This window comes from Schistocerca piceifrons, unplaced genomic scaffold (genome assembly GCF_021461385.2).
Source record: "Schistocerca piceifrons isolate TAMUIC-IGC-003096 unplaced genomic scaffold, iqSchPice1.1 HiC_scaffold_1772, whole genome shotgun sequence".
In the NCBI taxonomy this organism is placed as follows: Eukaryota; Metazoa; Arthropoda; class Insecta; order Orthoptera; family Acrididae; genus Schistocerca; species Schistocerca piceifrons.
The window spans coordinates 613,498-625,548 of NW_025727648.1; the positions used below are offsets into that span (position 1 = coordinate 613,498).

Here is a 12,051-nt window from a genome sequence, read left to right on the forward strand (position 1 = left end):
CTATTCATTTGCGAGAGCATTTCTTAAATACCGAACCCATTCATAATTTTTTATATCCTTGACCGCTTTTTTCGAAAGATCTACGTTAGAAGGGGCTGTTACAAAATTCTTTTGCCTCCTGTGAGGATCGAACTCACGACCTCTGGTTTACTAGACCAGCGCTCTGCCACTGAGCTATGGAGGCGCCGCCTAGTGCACATTTCGGGTACTTCAATCTTATGGACCAGTCAATCGGAGCCCTTCAGCTGGAAACGCACCGCATTAGCGACCATTATTTGTATTTAGTTAGCACAGCTGCTGCTTTCCTACACATCTCACACGATATCGATGTACGCCTAAAATTCCAAAACAACACTTTTATTTCATTTCAGAGCTACTTTCAGCTTCAAAAACCATTCCTCTGATATTCATACGAAGCTAGGCATCGTCGTAACCCGTTACGTTCATTACGCAAGGCTCACGAGAGGGGCGCAGGTTGCATCCGCGTAGACACCAAATTTTGCGCCGCCCAGCGTGGGGCTCGAACCCACGACCCTGAGATTAAGAGTCTCATGCTCTACCGACTGAGCTAGCCGGGCTCCACACAACGCGTCACGAGCCATACAGTATTTATGCGACCTACGACCATCTATGGAAGATCCTTTTGACTACAGCTTACTTCCTGCTGCCACAAATGAGCTACAATTCCTATTCAATGAAATAAATTTTCCGAAAGGCACCAAATCTACTTGAAATGATACTTGGCTATCAGCACCATTATTCAACACACATGCTCGACTGTGCGCAGACGCCTGTGGCGTAGCTCTTGGGTCCTGAGTCAGACGCAGTAGTTCCAAAAATCTCTCCTGATCGGCACTGTGCCGAAAATTTCGCTACACAACCCCTTTGTCTTGCTTGAGCTTCAGGTAGACGCCGGTTTGCAGCCAGGAAGCGGACAGCAGCAACTTTCAACTAGATTTGTAGTACTCAAACAACTCAGTAAAACAGCATGCATCTTTTGCAGAACTGGAAAAACTCGACCGTGACAGGATTCGAACCTGCAATCTTCGGATCCGAAGTCCGACGGCTTATCCATTAGGCCACACGGTCACTGGCGCAATATGCTTCCCCACACACTCCTCATTGTCGCCATTTGTACGCTTGCCGGAATGAATTTCCCATCTTTGACGCAATTCTCCATCTCCAATTTCAGTACTAAAAAGGCGACGCTACTTCTTGCTGTGTCCCATCGCAAGTTACATTCAAGCCCTTGTGACGCTGATCAAACAAGAGGTTGCAAATCAGCTTCAATCGCTTACTGCCATCTCAGTCGCTTGCAGAAGGTGCCTCACCCTATGTCATACAATGGCGAGTTGCCGCTATTACCAAAGCGGCGGCGACGACGACGACGACGACGACAACCGCGAGGGTCTCTACCAGGGGTAGAAAATACATCACAAGAACTAAGTATTCCACGTCGGCATTCTCCGGAGACTGCCAAAAGCAGCAGTTTCTGGTGCCTACTTTAATAGCACCATTCGCACTATTCATTTGCGAGAGCATTTCTTAAATACCGAACCCATTCATAATTTTTTATATCCTTGACCGCTTTTTTCGAAAGATCTACGTTAGAAGGGGCTGTTACAAAATTCTTTTGCCTCCTGTGAGGATCGAACTCACGACCTCTGGTTTACTAGACCAGCGCTCTGCCACTGAGCTAAGGAGGCGCCGCCTAGTGCACATTTCGGGTACTTCAATCTTATGGACCAGTCAATCGGAGCCCTTCAGCTGGAAACGCACCGCATTAGCGACCATTATTTGTATTTAGTTAGCACAGCTGCTGCTTTCCTACACATCTCACACGATATCGATGTACGCCTAAAATTCCAAAACAACACTTTTATTTCATTTCAGAGCTACTTTCAGCTTCAAAAACCATTCCTCTGATATTCATACGAAGCTAGGCATCGTCGTAACCCGTTACGTTCATTACGCAAGGCTCACGAGAGGGGCGCAGGTTGCATCCGCGTAGACACCAAATTTTGCGCCGCCCAGCGTGGGGCTCGAACCCACGACCCTGAGATTAAGAGTCTCATGCTCTACCGACTGAGCTAGCCGGGCTCCACACAACGCGTCACGAGCCATACAGTATTTATGCGACCTACGACCATCTATGGAAGATCCTTTTGACTACAGCTTACTTCCTGCTGCCACAAATGAGCTACAATTCCTATTCAATGAAATAAATTTTCCGAAAGGCATCAAATCTACTTGAAATGATACTTGGCTATCAGCACCATTATTCAACACACATGCTCGACTGTGCGCAGACGCCTGTGGCGTAGCTCTTGGGTCCTGAGTCAGACGCAGTAGTTCCAAAAATCTCTCCTGATCGGCACTGTGCCGAAAATTTCGCTACACAACCCCTTTGTCTTGCTTGAGCTTCAGGTAGACGCCGGTTTGCAGCCAGGAAGCGGACAGCAGCAACTTTCAACTAGATTTGTAGTACTCAAACAACTCAGTAAAACAGCATGCATCTTTTGCAGAACTGGAAAAACTCGACCGTGACAGGATTCGAACCTGCAATCTTCGGATCCGAAGTCCGACGGCTTATACATTAGGCCACACGGTCACTGGCGCAATATGCTTCCCCACACACACCTCATTGTCGCCATTTGTACGCTTGCCGGAATGAATTTCCCATCTTTGACGCAATTCTCCATCTCCAATTTCAGTACTAAAAAGGCGACGCTACTTCTTGCTGTGTCCCATCGCAAGTTACATTCAAGCCCTTGTGACGCTGATCAAACAAGAGGTTGCAAATCAGCTTCAATCGCTTACTGCCATCTCAGTCGCTTGCAGAAGGTGCCTCACCCTATGTCATACAATGGCGAGTTGCCGCTATTACCAAAGCGGCGGCGACGACGACGACGACGACAACCGCGAGGGTCTCTACCAGGGGTAGAAAATACATCACAAGAACTAAGTATTCCACGTCGGCATTCTCCGGAGACTGCCAAAAGCAGCAGTTTCTGGTGCCTACTTTAATAGCACCATTCGCACTATTCATTTGCGAGAGCATTTCTTAAATACCGAACCCATTCATAATTTTTTATATCCTTGACCGCTTTTTTCGAAAGATCTACGTTAGAAGGGGCTGTTACAAAATTCTTTTGCCTCCTGTGAGGATCGAACTCACGACCTCTGGTTTACTAGACCAGCGCTCTGCCACTGAGCTAAGGAGGCGCCGCCTAGTGCACATTTCGGGTACTTCAATCTTATGGACCAGTCAATCGGAGCCCTTCAGCTGGAAACGCACCGCATTAGCGACCATTATTTGTATTTAGTTAGCACAGCTGCTGCTTTCCTACACATCTCACACGATATCGATGTACGCCTAAAATTCCAAAACAACACTTTTATTTCATTTCAGAGCTACTTTCAGCTTCAAAAACCATTCCTCTGATATTCATACGAAGCTAGGCATCGTCGTAACCCGTTACGTTCATTACGCAAGGCTCACGAGAGGGGCGCAGGTTGCATCCGCGTAGACACCAAATTTTGCGCCGCCCAGCGTGGGGCTCGAACCCACGACCCTGAGATTAAGAGTCTCATGCTCTACCGACTGAGCTAGCCGGGCTCCACACAACGCGTCACGAGCCATACAGTATTTATGCGACCTACGACCATCTATGGAAGATCCTTTTGACTACAGCTTATTTCCTGCTGCCACAAATGAGCTACAATTCCTATTCAATGAAATAAATTTTCCGAAAGGCATCAAATCTACTTGAAATGATACGTGGCTATCAGCACCATTATTCAACACACATGCTCGACTGTGCGCAGACGCCTGTGGCGTAGCTCTTGGGTCCTGAGTCAGACGCAGTAGTTCCAAAAATCTCTCCTGATCGGCACTGTGCCGAAAATTTCGCTACACAACCCCTTTGTCTTGCTTGAGCTTCAGGTAGACGCCGGTTTGCAGCCAGGAAGCGGACAGCAGCAACTTTCAACTAGATTTGTAGTACTCAAACAACTCAGTAAAACAGCATGCATCTTTTGCAGAACTGGAAAAACTCGACCATGACAGGATTCGAACCTGCAATCTTCGGATCCGAAGTCCGACTGCTTATCCATTAGGCCACACGGTCACTGGCGCAATATGCTTCCCCACACACACCTCATTGTCGCCATTTGTACGCTTGCCGGAATGAATTTCCCATCTTTGACGCAATTCTCCATCTCCAATTTCAGTACTAAAAAGGCGACGCTACTTCTTGCTGTGTCCCATCGCAAGTTACATTCAAGCCCTTGTGACGCTGATCAAACAAGAGGTTGCAAATCAGCTTCAATCGCTTACTGCCATCTCAGTCGCTTGCAGAAGGTGCCTCACCCTATGTCATACAATGGCGAGTTGCCGCTATTACCAAAGCGGCGGCGACGACGACGACGACGACGACAACCGCGAGGGTCTCTACCAGGGGTAGAAAATACATCACAAGAACTAAGTATTCCACGTCGGCATTCTCCGGAGACTGCCAAAAGCAGCAGTTTCTGGTGCCTACTTTAATAGCACCATTCGCACTATTCATTTGCGAGAGCATTTCTTAAATACCGAACCCATTCATAATTTTTTATATCCTTGACCGCTTTTTTCGAAAGATCTACGTTAGAAGGGGCTGTTACAAAATTCTTTTGCCTCCTGTGAGGATCGAACTCACGACCTCTGGTTTACTAGACCAGCGCTCTGCCACTGAGCTAAGGAGGCGCCGCCTAGTGCACATTTCGGGTACTTCAATCTTATGGACCAGTCAATCGGAGCCCTTCAGCTGGAAACGCACCGCATTAGCGACCATTATTTGTATTTAGTTAGCACAGCTGCTGCTTTCCTACACATCTCACACGATATCGATGTACGCCTAAAATTCCAAAACAACACTTTTATTTCATTTCAGAGCTACTTTCAGCTTCAAAAACCATTCCTCTGATATTCATACGAAGCTAGGCATCGTCGTAACCCGTTACGTTCATTACGCAAGGCTCACGAGAGGGGCGCAGGTTGCATCCGCGTAGACACCAAATTTTGCGCCGCCCAGCGTGGGGCTCGAACCCACGACCCTGAGATTAAGAGTCTCATGCTCTACCGACTGAGCTAGCCGGGCTCCACACAACGCGTCACGAGCCATACAGTATTTATGCGACCTACGACCATCTATGGAAGATCCTTTTGACTACAGCTTACTTCCTGCTGCCACAAATGAGCTACAATTCCTATTCAATGAAATAAATTTTCCGAAAGGCATCAAATCTACTTGAAATGATACTTGGCTATCAGCACCATTATTCAACACACATGCTCGACTGTGCGCAGACGCCTGTGGCGTAGCTCTTGGGTCCTGAGTCAGACGCAGTAGTTCCAAAAATCTCTCCTGATCGGCACTGTGCCGAAAATTTCGCTACACAACCCCTTTGTCTTGCTTGAGCTTCAGGTAGACGCCGGTTTGCAGCCAGGAAGCGGACAGCAGCAACTTTCAACTAGATTTGTAGTACTCAAACAACTCAGTAAAACAGCATGCATCTTTTGCAGAACTGGAAAAACTCGACCGTGACAGGATTCGAACCTGCAATCTTCGGATCCGAAGTCCGACGGCTTATCCATTAGGCCACACGGTCACTGGCGCAATATGCTTCCCCACACACTCCTCATTGTCGCCATTTGTACGCTTGCCGGAATGAATTTCCCATCTTTGACGCAATTCTCCATCTCCAATTTCAGTACTAAAAAGGCGACGCTACTTCTTGCTGTGTCCCATCGCAAGTTACATTCAAGCCCTTGTGACGCTGATCAAACAAGAGGTTGCAAATCAGCTTCAATCGCTTACTGCCATCTCAGTCGCTTGCAGAAGGTGCCTCACCCTATGTCATACAATGGCGAGTTGCCGCTATTACCAAAGCGGCGGCGACGACGACGACGACGACAACCGCGAGGGTCTCTACCAGGGGTAGAAAATACATCACAAGAACTAAGTATTCCACGTCGGCATTCTCCGGAGACTGCCAAAAGCAGCAGTTTCTGGTGCCTACTTTAATAGCACCATTCGCACTATTCATTTGCGAGAGCATTTCTTAAATACCGAACCCATTCATAATTTTTTATATCCTTGACCGCTTTTTTCGAAAGATCTACGTTAGAAGGGGCTGTTACAAAATTCTTTTGCCTCCTGTGAGGATCGAACTCACGACCTCTGGTTTACTAGACCAGCGCTCTGCCACTGAGCTAAGGAGGCGCCGCCTAGTGCACATTTCGGGTACTTCAATCTTATGGACCAGTCAATCGGAGCCCTTCAGCTGGAAACGCACCGCATTAGCGACCATTATTTGTATTTAGTTAGCACAGCTGCTGCTTTCCTACACATCTCACACGATATCGATGTACGCCTAAAATTCCAAAACAACACTTTTATTTCATTTCAGAGCTACTTTCAGCTTCAAAAACCATTCCTCTGATATTCATACGAAGCTAGGCATCGTCGTAACCCGTTACGTTCATTACGCAAGGCTCACGAGAGGGGCGCAGGTTGCATCCGCGTAGACACCAAATTTTGCGCCGCCCAGCGTGGGGCTCGAACCCACGACCCTGAGATTAAGAGTCTCATGCTCTACCGACTGAGCTAGCCGGGCTCCACACAACGCGTCACGAGCCATACAGTATTTATGCGACCTACGACCATCTATGGAAGATCCTTTTGACTACAGCTTACTTCCTGCTGCCACAAATGAGCTACAATTCCTATTCAATGAAATAAATTTTCCGAAAGGCATCAAATCTACTTGAAATGATACTTGGCTATCAGCACCATTATTCAACACACATGCTCGACTGTGCGCAGACGCCTGTGGCGTAGCTCTTGGGTCCTGAGTCAGACGCAGTAGTTCCAAAAATCTCTCCTGATCGGCACTGTGCCGAAAATTTCGCTACACAACCCCTTTGTCTTGCTTGAGCTTCAGGTAGACGCCGGTTTGCAGCCAGGAAGCGGACAGCAGCAACTTTCAACTAGATTTGTAGTACTCAAACAACTCAGTAAAACAGCATGCATCTTTTGCAGAACTGGAAAAACTCGACCGTGACAGGATTCGAACCTGCAATCTTCGGATCCGAAGTCCGACGGCTTATACATTAGGCCACACGGTCACTGGCGCAATATGCTTCCCCACACACACCTCATTGTCGCCATTTGTACGCTTGCCGGAATGAATTTCCCATCTTTGACGCAATTCTCCATCTCCAATTTCAGTACTAAAAAGGCGACGCTACTTCTTGCTGTGTCCCATCGCAAGTTACATTCAAGCCCTTGTGACGCTGATCAAACAAGAGGTTGCAAATCAGCTTCAATCGCTTACTGCCATCTCAGTCGCTTGCAGAAGGTGCCTCACCCTATGTCATACAATGGCGAGTTGCCGCTATTACCAAAGCGGCGGCGACGACGACGACGACGACGACGACGACGACGACGACGACGACGACAACCGCGAGGGTCTCTACCAGGGGTAGAAAATACATCACAAGAACTAAGTATTCCACGTCGGCATTCTCCGGAGACTGCCAAAAGCAGCAGTTTCTGGTGCCTACTTTAATAGCACCATTCGCACTATTCATTTGCGAGAGCATTTCTTAAATACCGAACCCATTCATAATTTTTTATATCCTTGACCGCTTTTTTCGAAAGATCTACGTTAGAAGGGGCTGTTACAAAATTCTTTTGCCTCCTGTGAGGATCGAACTCACGACCTCTGGTTTACTAGACCAGCGCTCTGCCACTGAGCTAAGGAGGCGCCGCCTAGTGCACATTTCGGGTACTTCAATCTTATGGACCAGTCAATCGGAGCCCTTCAGCTGGAAACGCACCGCATTAGCGACCATTATTTGTATTTAGTTAGCACAGCTGCTGCTTTCCTACACATCTCACACGATATCGATGTACGCCTAAAATTCCAAAACAACACTTTTATTTCATTTCAGAGCTACTTTCAGCTTCAAAAACCATTCCTCTGATATTCATACGAAGCTAGGCATCGTCGTAACCCGTTACGTTCATTACGCAAGGCTCACGAGAGGGGCGCAGGTTGCATCCGCGTAGACACCAAATTTTGCGCCGCCCAGCGTGGGGCTCGAACCCACGACCCTGAGATTAAGAGTCTCATGCTCTACCGACTGAGCTAGCCGGGCTCCACACAACGCGTCACGAGCCATACAGTATTTATGCGACCTACGACCATCTATGGAAGATCCTTTTGACTACAGCTTATTTCCTGCTGCCACAAATGAGCTACAATTCCTATTCAATGAAATAAATTTTCCGAAAGGCATCAAATCTACTTGAAATGATACGTGGCTATCAGCACCATTATTCAACACACATGCTCGACTGTGCGCAGACGCCTGTGGCGTAGCTCTTGGGTCCTGAGTCAGACGCAGTAGTTCCAAAAATCTCTCCTGATCGGCACTGTGCCGAAAATTTCGCTACACAACCCCTTTGTCTTGCTTGAGCTTCAGGTAGACGCCGGTTTGCAGCCAGGAAGCGGACAGCAGCAACTTTCAACTAGATTTGTAGTACTCAAACAACTCAGTAAAACAGCATGCATCTTTTGCAGAACTGGAAAAACTCGACCATGACAGGATTCGAACCTGCAATCTTCGGATCCGAAGTCCGACGGCTTATCCATTAGGCCACACGGTCACTGGCGCAATATGCTTCCCCACACACACCTCATTGTCGCCATTTGTACGCTTGCCGGAATGAATTTCCCATCTTTGACGCAATTCTCCATCTCCAATTTCAGTACTAAAAAGGCGACGCTACTTCTTGCTGTGTCCCATCGCAAGTTACATTCAAGCCCTTGTGACGCTGATCAAACAAGAGGTTGCAAATCAGCTTCAATCGCTTACTGCCATCTCAGTCGCTTGCAGAAGGTGCCTCACCCTATGTCATACAATGGCGAGTTGCCGCTATTACCAAAGCGGCGGCGACGACGACGACGACGACGACGACGACGACGACAACCGCGAGGGTCTCTACCAGGGGTAGAAAATACATCACAAGAACTAAGTATTCCACGTCGGCATTCTCCGGAGACTGCCAAAAGCAGCAGTTTCTGGTGCCTACTTTAATAGCACCATTCGCACTATTCATTTGCGAGAGCATTTCTTAAATACCGAACCCATTCATAATTTTTTATATCCTTGACCGCTTTTTTCGAAAGATCTACGTTAGAAGGGGCTGTTACAAAATTCTTTTGCCTCCTGTGAGGATCGAACTCACGACCTCTGGTTTACTAGACCAGCGCTCTGCCACTGAGCTAAGGAGGCGCCGCCTAGTGCACATTTCGGGTACTTCAATCTTATGGACCAGTCAATCGGAGCCCTTCAGCTGGAAACGCACCGCATTAGCGACCATTATTTGTATTTAGTTAGCACAGCTGCTGCTTTCCTACACATCTCACACGATATCGATGTACGCCTAAAATTCCAAAACAACACTTTTATTTCATTTCAAAGCTACTTTCAGCTTCAAAAACCATTCCTCTGATATTCATACGAAGCTAGGCATCGTCGTAACCCGTTACGTTCATTACGCAAGGCTCACGAGAGGGGCGCAGGTTGCATCCGCGTAGACACCAAATTTTGCGCCGCCCAGCGTGGGGCTCGAACCCACGACCCTGAGATTAAGAGTCTCATGCTCTACCGACTGAGCTAGCCGGGCTCCACACAACGCGTCACGAGCCATACAGTATTTATGCGACCTACGACCATCTATGGAAGATCCTTTTGACTACAGCTTATTTCCTGCTGCCACAAATGAGCCACAATTCCTATTCAATGAAATAAATTTTCCGAAAGGCATCAAATCTACTTGAAATGATACGTGGCTATCAGCACCATTATTCAACACACATGCTCGACTGTGCGCAGACGCCTGTGGCGTAGCTCTTGGGTCCTGAGTCAGACGCAGTAGTTCCAAAAATCTCTCCTGATCGGCACTGTGCCGAAAATTTCGCTACACAACCCCTTTGTCTTGCTTGAGCTTCAGGTAGACGCCGGTTTGCAGCCAGGAAGCGGACAGCAGCAACTTTCAACTAGATTTGTAGTACTCAAAGAACTCAGTAAAACAGCATGCATCTTTTGCAGAACTGGAAAAACTCGACCGTGACAGGATTCGAACCTGCAATCTTCGGATCCGAAGTCCGACGCCTTATCCATTTTTTTTTTTTTTTTTTTTTTTTTTTTTTTAGGGCCTCCCTTCTCCCCTTACAGCCCTCCTTGCGCTCTCCATGAATGCCGTCCTTGGCGAGCTTCATCAGCTATAGTCAAAAGAAATCAAAGTCTCCAGATTCACTGGCGTCGTACAACAGTACACAAAAAGAATACTGGTTCTTCCGGATTACAAGGAGTTCATTGCCTCGTCTGCTTTGTAATATAAGTGCAACGAAAAATAGAAATCTCTCTCAAAACCAAGGGAAAAAAAAAAAAAAAAAAATGTCTCTTCCCGCAAAAAACAAATAATGAGGAATAAGAAAGAAAAGAAAACTTCAGGTTCTTCAAGCGCCATAGGTGAAACGATAACGAAAATAGTATTCAGTGTTCGCTTGTACTTGGGAACTTCACCGTGGAAATGTTAACAGTAATCGTGGATTGACTTTAGAATCACCCAATTCCCTGTTTCTCAAACAGTATTTTTAACATGTTTCCAAAATCCCTTTTAATGTGCGGGAACTGGTTTCTTCGCCAATATGCCGTTTCCATATAAGCAGTAAAGGCAGTAATATTGTCTTCTCCGTGGTTAGTGATGACGTAAGTGACAAAATGACCCAGCATCCACATTACAGTATTGTTTTTCGTTTTGGGGTAAAACCGTGTATCAGGCCACAGGAGGATATTAGTTGTATAAAGACTTTCAGTGCTACGTGTGAGCAGCGCCAATCGTTTCCGCACCCAATGCCAGTTGAACTGATGCCCGCAGCAAGTAAACCTGTGCCTCAGAGTGTCTACCAATCCACATTTGAGGCAGTTGTCAGTAGCACTTAAGCCAATGCGGTTGAGTTTTTCGTTGGTTGGAACAAGATTGTGGACAACTTTATACCAGGCGGAAATCACATCGGAGGAATGAATTTTTAGAGTAATATTGGTCCACACTGCCGTCCAGACGATTCTTGGGTAGTGCATTTCAATTGTAGTTGGAGCTTCGTACTTCTGCCACTGAGCAAGTAAGAACACTGTCGTGAGACAAGGACTTGTGAAAACACTGTCACCTAAGTAACTAATTTCGAGGTAATAAACACCGACATGTTGCAATTGAAAGTTGAGTTTACCGATGTCAATTGGCGGTTTCATACATTTAGGGCGAACAATGCGAAACAGCTTCGATGTGATAGTATGGGGCATCGTGGTAATTATCACAGTTGTTCGTTTTATATAGAGTGCTGTCGCCTTTCGACGGATATCATTGAGTTGCAGGCCCCCAGCTTGCACTGACTTAGACAGTGTGGTATAGGTTAACTTAAAAATATGACCGAGCCACACAAACCTGCTGGACAAACGCATGATCTTATGGGCTTGCATTTTGGGAAGAGGGAACACCTGAGCGACATAATAAGCTTTACAGAGTATGTATGTATTCAAAATCCTGATCTTCTGGAGGATATTTGTCGATCGCCAGGTGTTTTCCACTATAGCTCCCTGTATGCGATTGGCAGTAAGTTTCCAGTTTTTAGCTGCCATACGTAAGGGACACCTATCGATGATGATACCCAGAGCAACATGTTGTTCGACGATCTGCGCCCACGGTATAGCAAGAGATTCGAAGCCCCGTAAGCGTAGAACCTTACATTTACCCTCACTGAGTTTCGCCCCAGAAGCAGTGCTGTAAGTATCAATCTCAGCCCGCAATTGGGCCACTTCAGACTCATGACGTAGGATAACAGCAACATCATCGGCGTAAGCCCTCACAGTAAGATTGCTCCCTAAGACAGAAAGGCCACTTAATGTGATACACAATCTCTTCAGAAATGGCTCGA

General features: G+C 46.9%; 17 non-coding genes across 17 annotated transcripts; all 17 read right to left on the reverse strand.

Annotated features, from left to right (window-relative positions):
* Positions 1-112: 112 nt before the first annotated feature.
* Trnat-agu lies at positions 113-184 on the reverse strand. The gene has a single exon. It is a non-coding gene; the product is annotated as a tRNA-Thr (tRNA).
* Positions 185-505: 321 nt separating this feature from the next.
* On the reverse strand, positions 506-578 carry Trnak-cuu. Its single transcript has one exon. It is a non-coding gene; the product is annotated as a tRNA-Lys (tRNA).
* Positions 579-1,016: 438 nt separating this feature from the next.
* On the reverse strand, positions 1,017-1,089 carry Trnar-ucg. Its single transcript has one exon. It is a non-coding gene; the product is annotated as a tRNA-Arg (tRNA).
* Positions 1,090-1,634: 545 nt separating this feature from the next.
* Trnat-agu lies at positions 1,635-1,706 on the reverse strand. Its single transcript has one exon. It is a non-coding gene; the product is annotated as a tRNA-Thr (tRNA).
* Positions 1,707-2,027: 321 nt separating this feature from the next.
* Trnak-cuu lies at positions 2,028-2,100 on the reverse strand. The gene has a single exon. It is a non-coding gene; the product is annotated as a tRNA-Lys (tRNA).
* Positions 2,101-3,153: 1,053 nt separating this feature from the next.
* Trnat-agu lies at positions 3,154-3,225 on the reverse strand. The gene has a single exon. It is a non-coding gene; the product is annotated as a tRNA-Thr (tRNA).
* Positions 3,226-3,546: 321 nt separating this feature from the next.
* Trnak-cuu lies at positions 3,547-3,619 on the reverse strand. Its single transcript has one exon. It is a non-coding gene; the product is annotated as a tRNA-Lys (tRNA).
* A 1,056-nt stretch (positions 3,620-4,675) lies between these two features.
* Positions 4,676-4,747, reverse strand: Trnat-agu. Its single transcript has one exon. It is a non-coding gene; the product is annotated as a tRNA-Thr (tRNA).
* Positions 4,748-5,068: 321 nt separating this feature from the next.
* Trnak-cuu lies at positions 5,069-5,141 on the reverse strand. The gene has a single exon. It is a non-coding gene; the product is annotated as a tRNA-Lys (tRNA).
* A 438-nt stretch (positions 5,142-5,579) lies between these two features.
* On the reverse strand, positions 5,580-5,652 carry Trnar-ucg. The gene has a single exon. It is a non-coding gene; the product is annotated as a tRNA-Arg (tRNA).
* A 542-nt stretch (positions 5,653-6,194) lies between these two features.
* Positions 6,195-6,266, reverse strand: Trnat-agu. The gene has a single exon. It is a non-coding gene; the product is annotated as a tRNA-Thr (tRNA).
* A 321-nt stretch (positions 6,267-6,587) lies between these two features.
* Positions 6,588-6,660, reverse strand: Trnak-cuu. Its single transcript has one exon. It is a non-coding gene; the product is annotated as a tRNA-Lys (tRNA).
* A 1,080-nt stretch (positions 6,661-7,740) lies between these two features.
* Trnat-agu lies at positions 7,741-7,812 on the reverse strand. Its single transcript has one exon. It is a non-coding gene; the product is annotated as a tRNA-Thr (tRNA).
* A 321-nt stretch (positions 7,813-8,133) lies between these two features.
* On the reverse strand, positions 8,134-8,206 carry Trnak-cuu. Its single transcript has one exon. It is a non-coding gene; the product is annotated as a tRNA-Lys (tRNA).
* A 438-nt stretch (positions 8,207-8,644) lies between these two features.
* Trnar-ucg lies at positions 8,645-8,717 on the reverse strand. Its single transcript has one exon. It is a non-coding gene; the product is annotated as a tRNA-Arg (tRNA).
* A 557-nt stretch (positions 8,718-9,274) lies between these two features.
* Positions 9,275-9,346, reverse strand: Trnat-agu. The gene has a single exon. It is a non-coding gene; the product is annotated as a tRNA-Thr (tRNA).
* A 321-nt stretch (positions 9,347-9,667) lies between these two features.
* On the reverse strand, positions 9,668-9,740 carry Trnak-cuu. Its single transcript has one exon. It is a non-coding gene; the product is annotated as a tRNA-Lys (tRNA).
* Between the last annotated feature and the right edge of the window lie 2,311 nt (positions 9,741-12,051).